The sequence below is a fragment of the Cryptomeria japonica genome, chromosome 1 (assembly GCF_030272615.1).
Source record: "Cryptomeria japonica chromosome 1, Sugi_1.0, whole genome shotgun sequence".
NCBI classification, from domain to species: domain Eukaryota; kingdom Viridiplantae; phylum Streptophyta; class Pinopsida; order Cupressales; family Cupressaceae; genus Cryptomeria; species Cryptomeria japonica.
In genome coordinates this window covers 16,296,822-16,321,524 of record NC_081405.1, presented here as the reverse complement: position 1 = coordinate 16,321,524, position 24,703 = coordinate 16,296,822, and the positions used below count along the sequence as shown (strand labels likewise).

General features: G+C 36.4%; 1 protein-coding gene across 1 annotated transcript in view; it reads left to right on the top strand.

Moving 5' to 3' along the window:
- The first annotated feature begins 10,704 nt into the window (after window positions 1-10,704).
- Window positions 10,705-24,703, top strand: part of LOC131028202 (serine/threonine-protein phosphatase 2A 65 kDa regulatory subunit A beta isoform) — an 81,985-nt gene continuing 67,986 nt past the window's right edge. Inside the window, exon 1 of the mRNA XM_057958450.1 lies at window positions 10,705-10,967. The gene's annotated coding sequence lies outside the window, so the exon portion shown is untranslated. The remainder of the gene's footprint in view (window positions 10,968-24,703) is intronic.

Below are 24,703 nucleotides of genomic sequence, written 5' to 3'. Positions count from 1 at the left end.
CTATATCCTCTAGATCTCTCATTGTACCCCCCCCCTCTCTCTCTCCTTAAGTATTTTTAAATATATTTCTCTCTCTATCCTTTTTTAGATAGGTAATATCTCTCTATTCTTCTCTAGGTCCTCTCTTTAGATCCTTCTCTAGGCCCTCTCTCTATCCTTCTTTAGGTCCCCCCCTCTTTCTATCTCAACCTAAAGTCTTTGTAAATCTCTCTATCATAAGCTTCTTTAAATCTCTCTCTTGTTTCTAATATATAAGTTCTCTCTCTCTCTCTCTCTCTCTCTCTCTCTCTCTCTCTCTAGATCTTTATAAAGTCCTTTTAAAGATTTATCATTCTCTCCAGACCTCTAGATCTCTCTCTATCATTCTCTAGATCCCCTTTCTATTTCTCTTGTGACTTAAGTCTTTTAAAGATCCCCCTCTCACACACATTAAAGCTCTCTCTCTCTCTCTCTCTCTCTCTCTCTCTCTCTCTCTCTCTCTCTCTCTCTCTCTCTCTCTCTCTCTCTCTCTCTCTCTCTCTCTCTCTCTCTCTCTCTTTAGATCCTTCTCTCTAGATTTAGGTCATCTCTCTTTCTCTCTCAACTTAAAGTCTTTTTAAATCTCTTTCTCTCAACTTAAAAATCTTTTTAAATCTCTATCATTCTTTTTAACATTCTTTTCTACCTATAAGTTGACTCGAGTGGTTAAATATATTCTAATTTCTTCTCTTGTATATATATGAATTTTGTGTGTAGCTCGGGCTCAACAAGTAGAAACTCAAGCATAAGTCGAGCTAAATTTAGATATTGGAGCAAACGAGGCAGAAGAACACATAATTGAAGATATGGAGGAGGCCCAAGTCCAAAAATGGAGATTGGTGAGGGGTCAAGATTGGTAATGGATGATCATATTGTGAATCTAGCTAAATAGGCGAAGACAAATCTTTGTTATATAAATTTAGATCATTCACTTGAAATGGACGTGGAGAAACTAAAACTTTACTTGTTCATAATGAGTTGAAAGAGTCATTACAATCGTTGGGTGTAGATTCGACATTTAAAAAGAGGAAAAGTTATCACTTACAAAAATATATTGTTGAAAATGTTAAGAAAGGTTTGCGTTCCATTGAGAAACAATCTCGATTAACAGATAAGACCATGTCAAGAAGAGTGATTTTGACATCTATTTTAAGTGAAAGAATGCCTTGAAAAAGATAAATCTCTTCACTTTTAACCGAGTTTGGTTTTAGTAGAAAGACTATTTCAAACTATGTGAAAAGGGAAAAGATTTTGGATGATAGTACCTCATAAGACAATTGGGCATTCATGTGTAGAGCTCCTCATTCTAAAAGATTGAAGGTGTTGTTAGGAAACTTGATTCAACTTTTTAGAATGATAATACCCATCCTTCATCAAATAGTAGAGATGTTAGCAAACGTAGGATTGACCCAATTGTTATGATTTTCATACAAAACATTGGTTAGACACAACACAACATGAATTGTATGTGACGTTTTGTAATTCAAATCCTCATATAAATATTGGACAAACAATGTTTGAAAGGTTAATGCCATATTATGTGAATATAAATTATAAAGTTTTTGAAACTTGTTGTTGTCGGTATCATATTGAATTTGATCTCTACTATTAGGTGTTTTGAAATATTAGAGAAGAAAGTGATGGTTTTCAAAATATTCCTCCTAAACGAGCAAGTCAATTCATAACATCCATCTTATGTGATAAATTAGATGATAATGTAACTTGTCAAATAGATTGCATAAAAGGAGTTTGTGAAACATGTAATGATTTGGCTAAATTGCCTTTGAGAAATGAAGATACTAACCTAAAAAATATGGTAAATTGCAAGAGTTACAAGTATAAAAAGTTTTAAATAAAAATTCAGAAAGAATCCACAAGGTTAGCTTGTGTAGAATAGGAGATACCTAATGAACACACCATGAGTTTGAGAGGGGGGTGAATTAGTTTAGACCTCAAACTTCTTAATCTTTGATCTTTTAAACTTCAAACCACAACTATATAATTACTATAAGAATAAATCATGAAAGCACAAAGCACAACAAACACATGGATACTAGAGTTATGTGGGAAACCTTAAGTAGGGAAAAACCACAGTGAGAATCACGCTCACAATATGAATATAGTTTATTACAATGTTACGTCCAGAGATCACCACCCTAAGAGGACCTGTAAAACTAAGGCGCACAACCTTATGGGAAGATACAAATGAATTGAAAAACTGAGACACATTGTTTTAGGGCAAGATACAAAAAAATGACAATAAACACATTGTATTCCAACAAAGAAAGGAATAGATGAATTGAAAAGAACAAGATACCCTGATCATGAAATTGTCTTTGAACCACTATGTCAAGCGACTGAGATCATGATAAATGCATTTGATTTCAAACACTATCTTAGAACATTGTCACACTAAAGATATCATCATCGACGCTCTTCACAACTAACTTTCACACATCTTAAACACCAAATATTCTTTCAAATCATTCTGATTCACTGCTTGTCAATTCACACACATCTGTCCATACACTCACACATCCACACTCCTTTGTATATAAAATTAATCATTAAAACCCTTGACTGGGTCGACCGAAAACAAAATAAACAATATTACATAAATTTAGCCACCTGGACCTAAAATATCCATTCTAGTCCACTGTAGGAGACAAAGAGTACCAAAATACATCACGACACATCCTTTCCAAATGATTCTAATGAAAAACACACACTAACACATCCTTTAAAGTTGACATCAACTGAAACGTGTAGATAAATATTAAAGCATGCTAACCAGTCGACCCAAAAGTATCCTTCAATGCAATTACACAATGTGGATCTCCATACACTGTGGTGAGACCCAAAACACTAACCAAAATTATTTTGCAAAGAAAAACTTGGAGCAAAAGAATGTGATCCAAGTAGGATACACCATCACAGTCAATAAAAAAACCAGATCAATTGACAATACTGAACTCAGAACATCATAACTTCATATACTAATCAGACCATGACTAGAAAACTGAATTGGAACATTGCACAAACAAAATAAACATGTCCCGCGAATTGTATCACTTGAATCCACATATCAGAAGTCATGAAGCATTCTTTGGACCAGATTTGATAGACACCCTCACTGTCAGAAACAACAACTTCCAACTCTACCATTTGAGAAATAAAAGATTTGCAAACATGATAGTGCAATATACATAGAACATAAGCATTATATTTGAAGTTGCAACACATAATCTTCACAAACTAGAGGAATGAAAAGAATTCTTCCACCAAAACATTAAAAACTCTTTCCTGCATAAATATTGTTTCCTGCATATTAAAACTTCCACTATACCAACCTTCAAATAATACCTTAACATCTTTACCATAGCACACAACAATACTATAACACTCACTTCTGGATCATATACAACATATAGTAAGATCAATGAAAACACAAGATAGGTTGACATCGATGACAAAATAGAACAACAACTCAAGTTTTCAACATCCCCCCTTTGTCAATGATGACAACACCACCAACAACAAAGAACATGTACAATTGATCTTTCTCCCAGTCTATATCTCTCTCACCCTTTGACGTCAAAGACAAAATGATACTCTACTAAACTCTCTCTCTCTCCCTTACTGATAAGTTTTGATAACTACAATACTCACTATGCCCCCTAAGAGCAATCGCTACATCAATCCGAGAACAAAAGATGAACTCTAGAACTCCCCCTAGATGGATGCACCATATGGATGCATCTAGTTTTAAAAAGAGGGGAAATAACCCCTAATTTTTTCAAAGATACTTAAAGGTATCCTTCACCAATGCCTTAGTAAAGATATTCGCACTCTGTTCCTTTATAGGTACATACTCCAATCCGCCTTCCTTCTCTGCAATTTTCTCTCTTAAGAAATGATACCAAATTGCAATATGTTTATTACTTGAATATATTACCAGATTCTTTGAAATGTTAATAACACTAAAATATTATCACACAAAATAGGAATTACTTCATCATACACTACATTGATATCTTTTAGAGTTTGTTTCATCTACATGACCTGGGTGCAACAACATGTTGTTGTAATGTATTTTACCTCTACAATAGATAATGATACTGAATCCTATTTATTACTCAACCAAGAGATGAATCTATATCTCAATAAAAATACACCACCACTTGTACTTCTATTGTCTGCACATCTACCCGAATCAACATTTGTATATGCTTTTAGAGTGAAATTGTCCTTTTTATACCTGACCCATAATTCAAAGTCCTTTTCAAATATCTGAATATACTATTAATTTCTTGAACATGTGATTGCATATGACTAGCTTAATATCTAGTTGCCAACCAAACACTCTGCATAATATCCGGTCTTAAAGTAGTCAAATACAATAATCCTCTAATCATAGATCTATATATTTTTTGATCAACATCTAGAGAGTCATCATCCTTGACTAATTGACAACTAATAGCCATAAGGGTGGCAACCAATTTAGAATTCTCCATCTCAAATTTCTTTAACAATTATTTGATATACTTGTTTTGAGAAATAAAAATGCCTTTTTTTTATTAACTTGTAAGTCAAGGAAAAACGACAACTCACATATCATAAACAACTCAATTTCCTTTTGCATCTCTTTTAAAAACTTTCTACATACACTATCATCTCCTCCAAACATGATATCATCAACATACACAACAACAATTAACATATTATCACCTTCAATTTTGAAATAAAGATTGCTATCTTCTGTACTTTTTTTGAAATTCTCCTACAACTAATACCAATCTAGGAGCTTTCTTAGATCCATACAATTCCTTCTTCAATCTGCAAATCATATCTGGATCTTCTGACAACTTTAACCCATTTGGTTGTTCAATGTATACTTCTTCATCAAGTTCTCCATTTAAGAATGTTGAGTTGACATCCATTTGATATACCTTGAAGTTATTATGAGCCACAAATGAAAGAAGCATCCTCATAGCTTCCATCATTGCTACTAGAGCAAATGCCTCCTCAAAATCTATACCTTCAACTTGTGAATAACCTTTGCAGACCAATCTTGTCTCGTTTCTAGCGACTTTTCCATATTCATTCAGCTTGTTCCAAAACACCCACTTGGTTCCTATCACATTTTTGTCCATCGATCTATGTATCATTTCCTGTGTCTGATTATTTTCTACTTGACTCAACTCTTCTTCCATTGATTTATCCAATTCTCATCTTTACTAGCTTTTGCATAGGTATTTGACTCAACTTGAGATAAAAAACAATACTTTGCTTGTTCACAGAATTTTGCAAGTCTTCTTCTTGTTTGAACACCTTTTCTCTTGTCTCCAATGATCTGATCTTCTAAGTGATTCTTCTACACACACTTTGCTAGTGTTTTAGAATATTGTTCAGGTTCTTTTTTTTTATTAGTCTCTTCTTCTTTCATATCAACTTTCTCTTCTATATAAATCGGTATAATTTCTATTATAGTTTTAGGTTCAAATGCAATCTTAACTTGATTCCATTCTTTAGAAACTTTCACATTTGTACTTTCCACAATCTTCTATAGCCTCTTATTGTAACATCGGTAAGCCTTTCTATTTGTAGAATACCCCCAAAAGTTTCCTTCATCTGATTTTGCATCAAACTTGCCTAGATCTTCTTCATCTCTCTTTATGTAGCACTTGCTTCCAAATATTTTGAAGTACTTAACTATAGGAGGTCTTCCATTCCAAAGTTCATAACGTGTCATTATGTGATTCACTTTGATTTGTACCTTGTTAAGAATACAAACAACAATAAACACTTTCCAATACACATTAGACAGGTTAGCATCTCTCAACATAGTTCTATCCATCTCAACAATATTCGTATTTTTCCTTTCAACTATACCATTCTATTGAGGAGACCTCAGAGTAGAAAAATGCCTCCTAATACCATGTTCTTCACAAAATTTATTGAATTCATTTGATGTAAAATTTCCTCCTCTATCAAACCTCAAATATTTGATTCTACCATCTATTTGGTTCTCGACCATTGACTTGAATACTTGAAATCTATCTAATGCTTTAGACTTTTCTGTAAAACAAGTAACCCATATCATTCTAGAATAATCATCAATAAGTAACATAAAATACCTTTCTCCTCCTAGTCCTCTTATCCTTGTAGGTCCACAAAGATCTACATGAACTAACTCCAAAGGTTGTGGAGTAGCATACTACTTTTTTTTAATCTCCTTTTTGTTTTCTTTCCTAACTAACATGACTTGCATACAGTATCAACAAGTTTGATCATTCTTATTAAAACTATAACAACATGAATAGAAACAATCTCCACCATTTATCAAAGTTGATATATACCATTCTTTTGTGCCACAACCAACATTCACTTCTTTGTGCCAACAAACAACCACTTCCATTATTATCCTTCACATAGTAGACATTTTCATTAGTCCTAATACCTTTCGCAACTAGTCTTTCAGACCCTCCTTTCCTAATTTAACATCTGGTCCCATGTAATATGACCTTATAACCTTTATTACACATTACACTCAACATGTTATATCTCATACCTTTAACATAATAAACATTGTCGATTTTATGCTTACCATCAATAGAGATGCTTCCTTTTCCACAAATAGGTGCAACTTCCTCTCCTACAAACTTAACTGATCCACCATCATACTTCTCAAGGTTGATGAACTCACCTCTATCATTGGTCATATGATTTGAACATCTACAGTCAACGATCCATGATTTTGGTTCCACTTTTGTACGTAGTGCAGTCTTCCCACTCACTAGTTTCTCATTGTTTCTCACATCTTCCAAACTTTTGAATTGCTCATTATCTTTTTCTTCTATAACTAGAAACATAGATTCTTCATTTGATTCTTCACCATCTTCTTCTTTAGATGAGTAGGTCTTCATCGAGCAAAATCTCTTCTTTTGCTTATCTATGTTATCTCTTTTCTTATTTATGTTATTCCCTCTGTAGTTATCCTTTCCTCTGTAATCATCATTAGATCTTTCACCATAATCCTCTTTATACATACATCTAGAAGCATAATGACCAATTTTTCCACAATGAAAAAAATTTAGGGGTAACTTGCTTCAATCTCATCCATGTCTTCATTTTCTTTTGGTTATTCTTTAGGCTTCTTTGTAACTTTGAATGTTTCCTTGAAGAGAGAGAGTGAACCAAGGAGCTGATCCATAGTGTACTTATGCATATCATGAATTTTCTCAATCGCATACTTTTTTAGGTTTATAGATTTTGGGCAATGTTTCCATTATCTAACTTAGAACTTCACTTTCTTCTAGCGTTCCACCAATACCTCTAAGCGCATTTACAATTTTGTTCACTCGATAATCCCCAATAAACCTAACCTTAATAGTCACTTATTGAATACTACCTTAATTGAACTGCAATCCTAACCCTCGACCTATCCCTAATCGATCCCCAATACTAACCTTAACACGATCTTGAACGTACAACTATAATCCTAACTTTATCCTAAATTGAACCCTAAACCTGACCATAACCTTTCTAAACTTTAACCCTATCACTAATCATAAACCTAACACCAACCTTATTTAAAATTCCAACATTAACACTAATTGAAAATCTTAACCCCCACCGTCACCCCAAACGTAAAACAAACACCAATTCTAAGTCTAACTCTAACCACAACTCTAACCTTAAGTGAACACTAACCCTAAATTGAACTCATCAATGATGTCAACAAGTGTTACAGAGTGGACGCCAGAGAGATTGCAGATTGGAGAGTGCAGAGAAACAAGTGTTGCAAGTTGTAGATGGTTTCAATTCCTTACACTTAACACACAAGTTATATTGCAACATTATCAGATCAAAATAAGTACATCGATGTTGGAGTTTCCTTTGTGTTTTGTCATATCATAATAGCTATGCTGACAAGGAGACTGAGGAGGCGTATCATAATAGCTACCAAGGGCGGAATGGAAAATTACCCCTACGTCGATAAAAGAAAATGAAGAGTTGACCTTTTGGTTGTGATTTCAGAATAACTATTCCGATGGCATTTGTCACCATGGAGTTTGATCATCGAGATAACATATGTTGATAATGAGAGATTGACAGTATGCCATCAATATAACTTGTTATGTCATTTTGACATGTTTTCTCTATGCCGATAGTTATGACTATTCTGATGAATGGTTGTTTGGCTTTAAGTTTTTCAGTTCGGGATAGCTTATGTCGATAAAGGGTGAGCTGATTGTGTGTCATCAAAATGACTTGTTCGGTTGTTCTAACCAATTTTTCCTATGCCGATAGTGATGGTCATCCCAATAAGTGGTAATTTGGCGTGAATTTTTTCAGTTCGAAGTAGCCTATACCGATGAAGTCTGTCACTGCAGAGTATGCATTTCGGGATACCTATTCTGATAAAGGGAGGTAGACAGTGTGACATTAGAATAACTTGTTCGGTCGATCTAGCATGTTTTCCCTATGCCGATAGTTAATATTATACCGATGGAGCTATGAGAAACCAACTTCAAGATCACTATAGCGATGAACATGTTTGCAGACCACATAACACAAAAGGTTATCCATGGTGTGAAGTTCGACTGATCTATGCAACCCGATAGTCCATATGGATCTTGACTGACCTTGACCATCTGAACTGGATGAAGAATATGAGGACAAGTGGCTCCTTGGTGGGCATAACAAATCAGATATGTGAAAGCCGACGATGAAAAATATTATTGTCGATTCTTTCAGGGTAGGTTGACAAAAGATGTTGATCTCATTAATGACAATCCAGTTGCAGACAGGTTCACGACTCAAGATGACCAGCTTGAAGGAGATAAGATCTACTGGACATAACAAGTTTGCTAAAAATAGCAACCCAGTGTAGAAAGTGAGAAGAACAGAGCAGGGCCACTCAATGCAGGTGGTCAATTCAAGGAGATAAATCCAATCTACTTCAGACCGTATCCTTGAAGAGAAGATTGAGATTACTAAGTTTAGTAATCTATATGCAGAACAATATGAAAACAAACATAACACATTTAATGTAAGCAACTAGTCTAAGATCATACTGAAGACAAAATAAAATTTCCACAGTAGAGATCTTCAAGACAACCGACTTGAATAACATATTCAAGTTTGCAATAGAAGTAATCCTTTATGTGTGCAAAGTCAAACCAATCAAACAGTAGCTGCAAATATGATTCTACATGAGTAGTTGAGATAGAAAATATAGGTAAAAATAAAGATAACACTACTTGTCGATGGGTATTTTTTTATGTGTAGGAGAGTAGTGAAGAAGATAGGTTAAGAGAAGTATTGCTGAATAGAGCTGATGGAGTGTAATCTTCAGAACAAACAGAGAGGAAAGAAAGACATCAACAAAGTGAAGTGAAGTGTAGAGAGAGGTTAAGTGTGGAAGTGGTGCATTGCTGGAGAGAGAGAGAGAGAGAGAGAGAGAGAGAGAGAGAGAGAGAGAGAGAGAGAGAGAGAGAGAGAGAGAGAGAGAGAGTAATATAAAAAACAAAGAGAAAGCAATTGCAAAAATAGAGAAAAGAAGGCAGTTGTAGTAGCAAAAGATTGAGAACAAAGTAGTATGAGAAAGGTGAAGCTGAGGCAGAGAGGAGGAGACAATTAGACAAAAGGAGAAGAAATAAACAAAGGAAGAATACCAGATTGTAAGTGTTGCAAAACCTCATTTGCAACAATGTGTATAACTTGTACTTGAAATCTACATTCATATAATCTCTGAGTGGGTGCTCAGAGCAGGGGTAGGTGCTCATAAAACTAGGAGTTGGTGCTCAGAATATCAGGGGTTGGTGCTCCTTGGGTTGGTGCCCTAAAACATATTGTAAACTGTTATTTACTATGAGGCTGGATTGGAGCAGGAGACTCCAACAACTATTCTCACCGAGGTTTTTCTCACATTGGGTTTTCCTCGTACATCTGGTGTTATGTGACGTGCTCTTGTGTGTGTGTGTCTATGTTTGTATTACATCCTTAGAATCTGCACATTGAACTTAAAGTTTTAAAATACACTAATTCACCCCACCCTCTTAGTGTCCATTTGTGTTCTTCACATCGATTCTAAGTCTAACTCTAACCATAGCTCTAACCTTAAGTGAACACTAACCCTAAATTGAACTCCAACTCTAACCCTAATTGAACCTTAAGCCTAATTGTACCCTTACTGAATGATATAACCTTAATTTATGTCTTTAAGTCAATGATATTTAAAGAAATTAATTTGGATTGTGTTAGGTAAATTACATTTTAATTAAAAGTTGGATTTCCATTAGAGAAAAAATAATTGAAATATTTTACTCGATATACTTTATATATATTTATCTAAATATAGGCATGCTAGTTAAGAAATAATTCATATAACCTCGACTAAAATAGGTAGATGGAAGAGGCCAATTGAACAATGAAAGGATAAAATTTATCTTTTGTATAACTTAAATAATTAGATATGAAAATACTTTATTTTAAAATGTGAAGCTTATAATGTCATTCAATTCAATTACACAAATACATCATAACAACTTTCTTAAAAAAATTAAATTTTTTATTAAGAAAACAAAAGAACTCTTCATTAAATAAATAAAAAGATAAACAATTAAAAAAAATTAAAATCTATTATTTTAACATTAAAATTCTTCTATTCTATTCTAACACAAAATACAACCTTCTCCAGGCACAATGAATACAACCCTCACACAGATTACAACATAAAAAAGGTTTTTGGGAATTCATTGTTTATATCCCCGGCAATTGTTTGTACTGCGGACATATTTCAGAGGAATAGAGACATACGCTTACATTTTAACCCAGTTCTGATTCGCTCTTCTTTGTTATCGGTGCAATTTGTTTTGCTTGGATTATTTTAAAAAAATCAGCGAAAGGGAAAGATCGGATCTGAAGAGTTCGCAGGGATTTGGGTGAGTTGCCATATTAATGGATTAGTTTTTAGTTATTTAAGCTCTTATTTGAATTAAATTGAAATTACTTTGTGATATCTCCTGCAAATTTTGCTCTTATCCTCTATTTATTTATTTTTCTGTAAATGAAAGTTCATCATTTTAGCCCGAACTCGTCCATCATTTTAGCCCGAACTCGTCCAGGGTTTGGGTCACTGTGAATTTGTTGCTTTCTTTGAATTTTGTAAAGTTTCTTCATTTCCACCTTCCTTCATTAAGAATTAGAGCTGTTCTACTGCTATAAATAATTTGAACAGATTAGGTTGCTGAAAACTCAGTATGACAGACCATTTATCAACTCTTATTTTTCTTTCTAAATCCTTGGAGAGGTAGCGATCTGTCTTTTATGATGTGTAGGGTATTCACAGATTACATTCTTTGTATTTGTAACCATGGATCACGTGAGAATGTATTTTCCCCGGGCGGCCTAAAATTTGTTTAGGCATAAAAATGTTTTCTTGTTTACACCATCAAAGATTTGTAGACGTGGATCGCGCTGGAATGTACTTTTAATTGTTACACTAAACCTTAGAATATGTCCGTGGAGTTATGGGTTGCCTTATTATGGTAAGAGATTTGAACTTGGGTTATGCCCTTGCGTGGGTGTCCTCCCTTAGCATTGTGCCACAACTTCTTGGACTATCAGTTCATAATTATGAATTTACCATTGGTTTGTTTATGGGAACAATTCCTCCAAGGATTAATAACTATACTGTACTTAGTGGCCGCTAACAGCCGGCTTACCAACTTTACATATGTTTGATGGCTCCCGTTTGCAGCCTCCTCGAGTTTTTTTATTGTCAAAGATACTTTTTCAGAATCTAAAGCTTTTTTCACCTGAATATTTTTGTATTATATCGGGATTTCTACCCTCGCAAGTTGCAGACACTGTCTTTGGTGACTAATTATTATTGATATGATTTACGTTTTTCTTTCCTACTAAGGTATATCCGCAATTGGGGACGGGGGACTGTAGGAGGTGATAAATATACAGGATGTAAGGCACACAACAGCTAAGATAGGTAGACAGGCAAGCAAGGAAACACATAAAACTAATAAGAAATTACTTTGGTGTGAAATCATTTAAAATGTTTGCCTTTCTTGGTATGCTATACCCAGTTTTATGTTAGGAGTTCACTACACTCTCTGGCAGGGTCGAATTCTGTTAAGGGCTGGTGGTTTTGTATTAGAATACCCAGGAATGTTTATAGGAGTAATGAGGTCCAAGATTCTTGCATCAGCCGGTTTGCGTCGTAAAACAGCTCAGTGAGTTTCACCTAGTATAAACGTATGGAAGTTCATCTTGTCCATCTGATCAAGGTGTTTGGTGTTGGGAAAGTGTATCATACACCTTGTATGATGATATTGTAATATTGTTATTAAGTTGTGGTGCATCTTAAGATTTGCACACCATGTTAGGATGGGAAAACTTGGGGACACTTGTAAATTGTATGAGACATAGGAAATGCATTTCATGTGGGAGACAGGTTGGGGGAATGTATTTAATATTGGGAGTCATGATTTATTGAGCACATAGTTTAATAGGTCCATGATTTTATGTACTGCCACTTAGTATTTTTGTGCAAGCTTGGCATATATAAGCAAACATATAGGTAGTAGTGTAGATGTGCTTACATACCCATTGTGAGAGAATCTTGGTGTACACACTTGGAGGCTGAGTAATGAGTGGTTGTTTGTTGAGAGATCCTGTTAGGAGCATGGAGTGGGGTGTGTGTATCTCATATGTTGTTCACAAGAAATGCAATTATGTTGCTCATTGCTGTTGAAGCAGTTTTGCATGGAGAGCTTTGTAGATGTACTCTATTTCTATTGTTGAGATGATACATTGAGTTGTATGGTGCTTTAAAGACTGTTTTTTTTGGAAAGGGTTTTCCTAAGGTATATCTTTTGTGTTTATGATTGCTATTCTTTTGTATATTGGGTTTTGCATAGTTTCTTGTAGAAAGGTTTTATAGGAATTAACACTTGTTAGATTAAGATGCAAACTTACCAGCCTATAGGAATAATTCTCTGTCTGCCAAATTTAGAAGAGAAAGATTGTAAAACATTCTATTTTATCCTATTTTGAATTTCCTAACATTTTGTATTTGAACCATATATGGAAGCAAGAAAGCCCTCAATGCAGCTATATGTGGCATTGAGATAGTCTCCTCTTAAAAATTCTTAAAAAGATCATCAAACCTTAACCATTTTACAAATTTAAAAGGCAGTGCACTGTATAGAGAATGTACTTGTCTGTGGCCATACGATTTAATGAACCACCTGGAAGGACCATACAAACAAGAGACAAGTTTGAATGCTCGCTTGACTTCGAAGAAACTTAAGCAAGTTGCTCACTAAACTCAGATGGGACTTATTGCATTTCAGATATATCCTTATCATGAAAAACTTGACCGGTTCTCCCATATGCCATGGATTTGCCTTCTCCCAACTAACTAATGTGTTGGAATGGCTCCCTATTTTTGCCAATTTCATAAGAGAAAGACTGTATTGCTGAAATGGAAGATAGATTTTTCGTCTCAACATGTGAAATAGACAAGGGCCATACAACGATGACAAAATGGTGGGGAACGCCAAACTATACAACAGGATAATGATCAAGATGTACATCACAAATGTGATGATCATATGATTAGAAGTTCTTGTGTAGACTATATGTTGTTATCTTCTAGCAGGGGCTTACAACCGGAAGTTGAAGGTTTAGTAGTGACTGTACAATGAGGAGAAGGTGCTGCCTGTGCTGTATAGTTGGGAGGAACTACACTTGCAATATATAAATATTGTACGATAGATGGAAAATCAATGGGTTGATCGTGTAGTGCTATCAATGGTCTATCGTAAAGCAGATAAAGTGTTAATTACTTGACCATATTGTTGACAAGTGTACAAAAGAGAGTTGTACTATTGGGGAATACAAAATATTTGGGAATATGTTGGTGGAGTACAAAATATTTGGTTGTATGATAGAAGAATCTGTAGGAGCTTGTACTGCTGGAAATACATGTCATATCAAAGGTGAAGCAACATGGTGGGGTCATACGATAGGAAGAACATTTGAAATAGGTATTATGGTGATTGATTGAAGAATGGGCTGCTGTATGGTAAAACTTAGATACTTTTGCAATTCCTTTGAAGATCATATGGTGGCTAATAAAGAGTTACACGATTTTTTTTTCAATTTGATGTATGACAATGCCTTTTCTTTTAATATTTGATTTAGTTTTTCATTGGGCCCATATTTCATTTCCCTTTCCATCTTTCATTCAATCACCTTGTATATCTCTTTTTGGCTTCAAAAATTTGCATATTTGGAGTTTTCCTTTATAACATTTGTTAGTACAACATAAAATGAGGAAATTTAAACTAAAATTTTTAGTAACTCGAACATTTTTGCTTATACCATCACCCATTGAGTTTATTTTGGAGAGTTTTGTTGGGCTTGTGTAATTGATGGCTTCTAGCTTTTGACAATAAGTTGTCAACGATGAATCATGTACTTCATCTGACATGCATGAATTATTCAACTTTTCAATTATGTTTGCTTAGGTTTCCTCAACATTAAATGGTTTTTTCATTTGCTTATTGTTATCTCCGACTCTTGGTTCCTCTTCCTTAATCTTCACAGTTTCAATAAAATTGTAATTTGATGAAAATAGTCCATAGTCCATCATTTGCTAGTGGAATAGGCCACACATGGAGTTTGTTTCATCTTTCGAATATAACTACAATTCCAATATTCTTTTGACATTCAACCCATGGGGGACCTTGGGACCTTATACATGCTTCTTAGTGCACACTTTTCTAGAGTCAAAGTCTAATGAATTTGAGGAAGTTGCTTCCTTGTTCACTACTTGTCTTGAAATCAATTATATATTTAGAACCTTTGTTTTCAATGTAGGTTATATTCTTTTACCAATCGTGATCAACTTTGGCTGCAACCGACCAACCTTGATCCAACAATGCATCATATGCTCGCTTTCATAATGAGATGACAATGAAGTTAAGTAGTGTTGATGTGTTTTTGTACACGACCAAACACAGAATAAAATACCTAAAGGTACCTTATCCTCTCTTGAATAAAGCTTCCCCGAATGCTGAAGATCTCACAAAAGGATCAATCGGAGTAGCTCCAAGGTTCTGATTGTAGGTTCTCTATGTGCGGATAAGCTCTTGCGGTATGATGTGATTTTGCTGGAATCACAAGGGTGTTAGGACCCGAGGCAAATGAGAGGGGGGGGGCTAAATCAACTGACAATGAATTTCATCCCAACTATAATTTAATCAAACTTGATACTTAATACCGGTAAACCAAACTTAATGTCGGTTGACAGATTAGCAGTTAATATTAATATCAGTGAAACTTAATGCATAAAACAAAAACAACATCCACAACACATAACACAAAGATTTGTACGTGGAAACTTTGTAAGGGGAAAAACCACGGTGGGAAACCTTACCCACAATCAGATGATACTACTGTAGATAGTATGTGTATACAAATGGGGTCTGCACATGCAGAAAGGCCAACTGCCTAGAGCTCATTGCTCAATCACAAAATAGGAGTCACATTGACTACAATTGGATGGTTAAATCCAATGATAATGTACTGCTCAAAGTAGCATCTCCAATGTTGGATTCAGTACTGGTTAAGCTCTGATAATCACCTTCAAACCTTCCTTGAACCTTCTCTATGGTCTGCTCATATGATCTTCAATATTCGCACATACCATGTTACAAAACCATGTACCATATACCGTTACATTCCTATTACATCATCTCACAAATGAGATCTTGCATATATACCAAAACCTAAGACCAAATGTGTAGGTCGGCTCACTAAGAATATTACAATAAAATCATTTACAAATAAGTCAAGATGCGATGCATCATGTCGGCTTAATACATTTGCAACAATATCCAATCAATAAGTCATCTCCATAATGTGCCGTGCTGATCTGGAATAGATAATGCATGCCGGTCCATAACCTAGACCAATTTGCTGGTAACAACGAATATGTCAACCCGATTAGACCAATAACCAAAGCACCAAAGCTAAGTATCCAAACCATGTTTTCGACATAACCAAGTGATCTCCAGATGATAACAAGTCATCCTCAGTGCCGGTGAACAATATAACCTGTCGATGAACAATATATCGGTGACTGTGCATAAGTCACTGAACTTGCCGGTGAACATAATGTGCCGGTTCAACATAACCAAAGATCTCCAGAAGGATAAGTGTTGTCATCAATGATAAAACTAATGCAACACATCCATAATACCAACAAAGGGGACTTACATTCGATGACCTGAGCGTCTGATTTGCTTTGGATATCATTGGAACGTGGGTCTTTACTGATCCTTGATTTAAAAAAGGGAAAAGGATAAGGGTTGGAGAAGGATCTAGTTCTAATACTAAGAATGTAGGAGCAATGGATGACCTTTGATGAAACTTTAACTAAGTCTTGCTTTGACATGCTAGGATCATCTCCACAAGGTTAGTGCGATCTTCTAAGGAAAGCTTTATGATGTTTAGATCACCGCTACAAGCATAGACACCATCAGGTTGATGCATATCAATGAAGAAGCGATAATTGAAGTTAAGCTTAAGTTGAATGATTCCAGTTGACTACGCAAGGCGAGTTTGCAATCAACAAACCGCTAGTAGCATGGATATACAAATTTCACCATTGATCATACAAATTTCTTCCATTCATCTAATAACATGAAATTAAACTTGAAAAGTATAGAGACCATGCAAATTGTAGAATCGACACATAGAATTCACCATTCCTTCAATGAAGTTTACATGTCTTTTGCAACAATATCTTGGCAACAATCTTTGCCTTCTCTTTCTACTCTACTCTAAAATGCTATCTACTATTGAGCTACTAATTATTGACTATCTCTCTTTTTGCTAACTCCTAACTATTAACTATTATTATCCTTTACAAATGAAGAGCCAGGGCTTTATATAGGGAGCTCTTTACAAATTGATGACTCTGATTGACTTAGAATCAATGACTAGGATTAAAGGATAGAAACCCTAATTAGGGTTTGTTACAACAAACTTCCTTAGCCAATGAGAAAATTACATTCCAGGAGTGAGGACCAATAGGAAGCATGGGTAGGTACACCGAAGTTTGTGCCACCTCCGATGAGTCAGGGACATTGCATCTAGACATGCTAAGGTGGACCAATCCGACTGCTGGAGCAGTGACTGGGATGCCACCTTGTCTGACGTTTGTGTCTTGGTTAATCCTCCTCTGTCCTTGATGTGATGAATGATGTACCTTTGTTACTCCCAAGTGCCTGATGAGGCTTTCTTATTGTCAAGTTTTCCTTCTCCGATAGCATACCTTTCCTTGAAGTGTCATTCTTTTCTGCCATCATGTGGTTTCTTTGTGTAGTAGAATGAGGTCTCGAGGCTAGCTTGCAACTGCTCGAACACTTGAAGTCTTCCAACGCTTTAAAAGCATCTTGAGTCCTCCACCATGCCTTTGGAACGTCCTTGATGATGATGGGCTTAGAATAGGTCGTCCTTGTCCTGACCTGACCTTCTTCCATCTGCAAAACAAACCAAAAGATGATTAAGCAACATGATATATTTATCCTAGTCATAGCACTTTTTACCTAAAATCATTAATAAGAAGGCATCAAAATGAAATTTGCTTTAGGATCCTCCCCAGGGACAGGCCCTATAAGAATTTCGCTCTGGACCCTTTGGAAGGGTCAGGAGCAAAATTTGCTTTTTTGCTCAATTTAGACCTCATTTCATCATAATCTCATACCTAGACCTTTGCCTAGCTCAAACAAGGTGAAAAATAGGAGTTTCAAAGGATTTCGCCCTGGACCCTCTGGAAGGGTCAGGAGCGAAATTTGCATTCTTGGCTCAAATCACATTCTTTTAGCCTTGCACTTCACTTGACCTTTGAATCACTTTCTCTTGAAGACACCATTGATTTGACCTCCGAAAAGGCCAAAAAAAGAGGATTTTGCTTTGGGCCTTGGCCAAGCATAGGACCTATAAGGAATTTCGCTCTGGACCCTTTGAAAGGGTCAGGAGCGAAATTTGCATTCTTGGACAAAATCTTCACATTTTATGATCACAACTTGATCAAATGCATGCCTAAGGATGCCTCTAATCTCAATTAACACTAGGTTTGATGCAAAATTGGAGCAAAATAGAGTTTTTAAGGATTTCGCTCTGGACCCTTTGGAAGGGTCAGGAGCGAAATTCTTGATTAAGCTCAAATTCCATCATTTCTCCACTCCAAAATGTCTCCCAAGACAGGCACATGCTAGCCTTCTCTCCACCAAGGCTTAGGAATTCATAACTTGACCTTCATCATGAGCAAATTAGGTGGAATTGAGAATTTCGCTCTGGACCCTTTGGAAGGGTCAGGAGCGAAATTCAAGATTTGCTTGATTTCCTTCACCCAGATCTATCCTTCTCACTTTCTAGACCTGGACTCTCATCTTTGGATCCCACTCCCATGTATGCAACACTTTGTTTGACCTCAAAATGGCTTGAAAGGAGAAACCATGGCTAGGGACGGGACCTATTTAGGATTTCGCCCTCGACCCTCTGGAAGGGTCATGAGTGAAATCCTTGTTCTAGCTCAAAATATTGATCATTGGTGGCCACAATCCATTCAAAGGCACGCCTAGGGGTCTTTCCAAGCTCAATCCACCTTGATCCACACTTGGTTTGACACAAAAATGGAAGGAAAAGAGGGATTTTGGAAATTTCGCTCTGGACCCTTTGGAAGGGTCAGGAGCGAAATTCATGTTCTAGGCTTGACTCTCCATTCCTTCAACTCCAATCCACCTGAAAAGGCAAGAACACATCACTCTAGTCCCATCCATGCCATAAAAACCAAGGGTTTGACCATCTCCAAGGAAAAATAGGTGTTCTTCAAGAATTTCGCTTTGGACCCTTTGGAAGGGTCAGGAGCGAAATTCTAGTTTTAGCTCAATTCCTTCACATTTGATGATCACAAGCAACTCAAAGCCATGCTTAAGGACATCTTCAATCTTGATCCACACTTGGCTTGACACAAAATTGAGAGAAAAAGGTAGATTTTGGGAATTACGCTCTGGATCCTTTGGGAGGGTCAGGAGCGAAACTCATGTTCTTGGACAAAATCCTCACTTTTCAATGCTTTCAATCACTCCCTAAGGCAAGAACATATCAATCTAACCCCACCATGTCCAAGGAACAAGGCTTTCAGTGCAAACAAGGAAGAAAAAAGGTGTCTTCTAAGAATTTCGCTTTGGACCCTTTGGAAGGGTTAGGAGCGAAATTCACAATCTTGGATGATTTCACACCTCTTTCATCCAATCCATCTTAAAACTTAATCAAACTCACCCTCCTCTCGCCACATTCAAGTGAATTTGCCACCTACTTAGTTCAAAACAAGGTCTTTCCAATGTCCTAGGCAAGATAGAGGGGCAAATGAGGATTTCGCTTTGGACCCTTTAGAAGGGTCATGAGTGAAATTCTCATTTTGAGCTAATTTCTCACTTATTTTCTCCTTTTCATGCCTTGGACATACTTTGTTAGGCTTCCTTCCATCATGATCATGTGAATTTGCTCTTCACGTTGACATCTAGCTCAAGATTTTGTGAAAAAATATGGTTTTATATGAATTTCGCTCTGGACCCTTTGGAAGGGTCAGGAGCAAAATTCTTTCTTGGGCTCAAGTCTTGGCGTCATTTTCACATTTCTTCACTTCAAACAAGTGTTTTGCCTTTACTCAAGCTTGGGAATGGGTTAGCTCATAATCTCGGTCAAGGTGGAGTGTCTTATAGAGGAATTTGCTCTGGACCCTTTGGAAGGGTCAAGAGCGAAATTGAAATTCGCTCTGGACCCTTTGGAAGGGTCAGGAGCGAAATTTGACATTTTAGCCTCTCCGTCAGGATTCATATATGGAATATAACATTTAAGTATAAGTGACATTTCCTTATATCTTTCTTCTTTCTTACACTTTAAGTTATATTCCATATATACTGTCAGGATGTTTGAGAGTGGTTTCGGACCTATAGGAGTTATAATGCAAAATCTAGTTTTTGGAGGATTCTTCAATTTTCCAGACAGTCAAATTTCAGGATTAGGATGACATTCCAGACTTAGCCAAATTTCAGGACATTTGAGGATTGGGATGACATTCCAGACCTCTCAAGGCAAATTCACTCTGCCCTTGATATAAGGGATGGTGTTGGTGTTGGAAATAAGCCACACCTGGACCGACGATGGATTGGTCCAAGAGGGGCCAGTAGTTCAGTGGTAGAGCACTCCAACAACGTATGGAAGGTCCTAGGTTCGAGTCCTAGCTGGTCCATGTCTCAACATGGTATCAGAGCCAGGTCCAGGCTAGGAGCCCCAAGCACATGAGAGGTGTGGCTTAAGGGGGGCTGTTGGTGTTGGAAATAAGCCACACCCGGAGCGACGATGTACTGGTCCAAGAGGGGCCGGTAGCTCAGTGGTAGAGCAGTCCAACAGCGTATGGAAGGTCCTAGGTTCGAGTCCTAGTTGGTCCATGTCTCAACAGATGGGACCTAGGAGGACATTATGCATTCAACCAAGGTTTGATTTAGCAACTTGAAGTGTGACTAGATAGTACAAAAAACACCCTAGGAATGGTCTAAATAACCCCTAATCACTCAATTGACTTGACCTCTTGAGGAGATCCACCTGACTCAAGCAAAGCATGCTACCCTAATGAGCCCCCTGGCGACCCTTCAATGCAAAGACTAATAGACAAGACCCTAAAAGACCTAAAAAGCAAACCTTAGAAAGCAGAAAGTAGGGGTCCCTATTTGCAATGGGGCGATGTGTGAATACGTCACAAGTAGAAATGCCCGAGTACCATTAATTACCTTTTGCTCCATGAAGACTCTAAGCATTTCTATTCCTTGTTGATCACTCCTACCAATTGGAAAGTTGGCTTACCCAATCTATGGCAAGTATCTTGTGGGATGCCAGACTCACCATTGGTAAGATCTTCCATGTGTTTCCATTTCATCACTGCTAGTTTCCATGCTATGTTAACTACCAATAACATTGGATTGACCGCTTGGTCTCCCAACAATGGAGGTTTAGTTTTGGGTTCTTTATTATTTGTAGATTCTAAGTGGATGGTAACATGCATCGTCTCATTCCTCTCAGGTACAAAATTTTCACTACTTTGCAACATTTTCACTACTTTGGTTTGTATGGTAGTTTGAAGTACTTGCCTTGCAATAATTTTATCTAATTTCAACAGATTTATTGCCTTACATGCTTTTGTATTTGAGTGGTGATGTTCTTTATTCATAGCATGCTCCACCTCTACTTTTGTTTTTCAAAATCTCTCTTTTTTAGTATGCAAGTTTGGGTATACAACCTTCTTTGCTTGGGCATTGAGCAATGGTTGATACTTCATCATGTGTCTTTACATCAATGAAATTGATGCTCATATTTGGACATCTAGCATCATTATGATTTTTGAGTCACAACCGTTGACAATGTAATTCTATTTTGCCTTGACGTTTGGAGTAGTCCCTTGTGAAGTGGTCACATTCATGCACAGTAGACATTGTGTAATAGGTTGACTTTAGATTCATATTGGATTTGACTTTGACTTGCCCCACTGTAGACACCTAAAATTGTCATGTCTAATTAAATAAATATTTTATTTATTTAATTATTTTAACCTAATTCTTCTATTAATTAAATAAATCTTTATTTATTTAATTAATTCATTTATCCTCTTCTAGCCTTATTTCTCATTTAAATAAATACATTTATTTATTTAAATTTTCCTTTTCCTAAATTAAATAAATATTTTATTTATTTAATTATCCCACTTCTTCTATTAATTAAATAAATCTTTATTTATTTAATTAATTCAATAACCTTTTCTACCCATGACACATGTCATTCATCTCTTAATTCATACACTACCTACCCTCTCATTATTTTCTTATTTCTTTTACCTACCCTTTAATCATAGCCGACCATTTATCTTTTACACCTCTCAATCTTATCCCTCCATTTTTTATAGTGTCTTCTATATAAGGAGATTCTTTCTTCATTATAAAACCCCAACTCAATTACGCACTCGACTACACTACGCCTTATGTACTTTCATATGCGATCCTACTTGCAACCACATTTCCGTTCTTTGTTGAGCTCTTGTGCACATAAAATCTGAGAGCAAATATATCAAGCAAGATCAATGGAGATGGGAAGAATGGAGATCCAAACCCTATTGGACATGTGATGGTATGATCTTTGTGATTTCATTTGATTTGCATTGTCTTAGGTAATCTTCATATGTTATGGTGGATCTTTGTTGTTGTTAGGCTAGGGTTTTGTGGTTGAATTCATTTAGTCTTTCAATATTGTTGTATCCATTTTCACCGTATACACCCACTACTATTATTTGTTAGAATAATATTTCTTTACTATTAATGGTCAATGATGTCTACAGTAGTCAGTAGTTAGAAGTAGGTAACATCATTAATATCTACAGTATTTTGTAACTTCTATATATTGTAATCTTTTCTCAGTTAATAGATAACTAAGATATTTTTACTAGTTCTTTTCCTGAAAATGGTATCAGAGCTAGGGCACAAAACCTATTTTTTTTTCAGATAATCGCGTTTTCGGCTAGGGCACGAAACTTGTATTTTTTTCCAGCAAATCGTGATTTCTCACAGGTTTTTTTCGTGATTTTTGTGTTTATAAAAACGCGATTTTTTCGCATTTGATTTTTTGGGTATCCTGAATAGACCGAATTTTTTTTGTTGCGCGAAAAGGGTTTTTTTCTGCACGTGATTTTTTGTTTGCCTCCGGCTAGGGTTTCTAGGCTGCGCCTAAGGGTTTTTAAAAAAAAAACACTAAGTCTATTTTCGATGTTCAAAATAATATTTTTTTTTTCTGGGTCTGCAGATTTTTTCTTCTAGGGTTTCTGCAACTTCGCCTAGGGTTTTGACCCTATGTTTCAAGGCAGAATTTTATTTCAATTACAAATTCTTGGTGGGTTTTTCGAAACCTCAACTGGGTTGCTTTCAGATTTTTCCGAGTCTTCCAATTTTTTTGTCTTGAAAACCATGCTAGGGTTTCAGTTTCTACCTTCGAATCCGATTTGCAGAATTTTAAAAACCCTCTATTTTCATCTGTTGGTTTTCGTGCATTGGAATTCGCGCCTTCATCACTTCGACCTTGGGGCACGTGATGGTATCTCTGACAAATATAATGCTTGAAAGCAACCAAAAGTTCAACGGGAAGAATTACAACACCTAGAAGCAGTGCATACTTATGATGTTTGAATATCGTTGCCTCGATCAAGTTGTTTTGGGAAATGTGTCTCGTCCTACTACAGCCAACAAGGATTAGGACAAATGGGATGAGTGCAATCGGGAAGCAGTCATGCTCATCAAACTCTCTATCACCGATGAGCAGCTACCTCAGGTATCGTCCGAAAAAACTGCGAAGGAGATATGGGATCATTTGAAGAGTCTCCATGAAACCTCTAACAAGAGCAAAGTATTCTTTCTGAAGAACATGCTCTTTTTGATTATGATGGACGAAAGGACACCTCTATAGGATCACTTGACAAAGATCAAGGACATCCGTGACCAACTTGAGGCGATTGGTCGCACCATGGAGGAAGAGGACATGGTCATCATCACTCTGAAGAGTTTGCCCAAATCTTATGAGCATTTCATCTAAACGCTCAATATCACTTCCATTGACGTCAATTTAAAGTTTTCCGATCTTTGTAACAAGCTTTTGCAGCAAGATCGGGAGCGCCAACAGTTTGGAAGCAGTACCAATTCCTCCTCCACCGAGCAAGCGTTCTCTGCCAAATCTTCAAGAACAAAGGGAAGGCTCAATCTTCTCAGTCGAAAGGCTTTGGTTCTTCTCAGGACAAGAAGAAGAAGAAGAACGTTCAGTGCAATTATTGTCATAAGTTTGGTCACATGAAGGGCGAGTGTCGAATTTGATTGGCTTCTGAACAAAAGAAGTAGGGAGGGTCTCAATAGAAAGCAAATGTTGCCGAACACTCTGAACATAAAGAATCTGCTTTCTATGCTTTTATGGCCAAGAGAACAGCAGATCCGGTACACTCTTCTGCCTGGTATATTGATTCAGGGGCTTCGCGACATTTTACTCATCGTTGGGATTGGTTCATGAAATTTGAACCATTCTTGGATTCAGTAATCTTCGGAGGAGGAGAGGGAGGAGAGGAGTACATAGTTGCTTGTAAGGGTACTCTCCAGATTCACTCAAGAGGTAGAAATTTAATTTTTCTTGATGTCTACTATGTTCCAGGCATGGAACATAATCTCCTCTCCGTCAGTTAGATCATGAGGCATTCTCCTTAATTAGATGTCATCTTCAGTTTGTCCATTCGCAACATTGTTGATAGGGAGACTCATACTACAATCGCTATGGGACTTGAGGATCATGGTTTGTATAAACTTGCTGATTCCGATGATTCTTAGGAGCACGCTCTGGTTGTTCGGAGTACATCCATCAGAACACTTTGGCATCAACGTTATGGGCACTTAAACGTGCACTATCTCTCTCAGTTATATTGGGAGGGTTTGGTTGCTGGTCTACCTGAGATCCAACCTCAAAATCATTGATTTGTGGAGCTTGTTAAGCTGGGAAGCAGCATCGG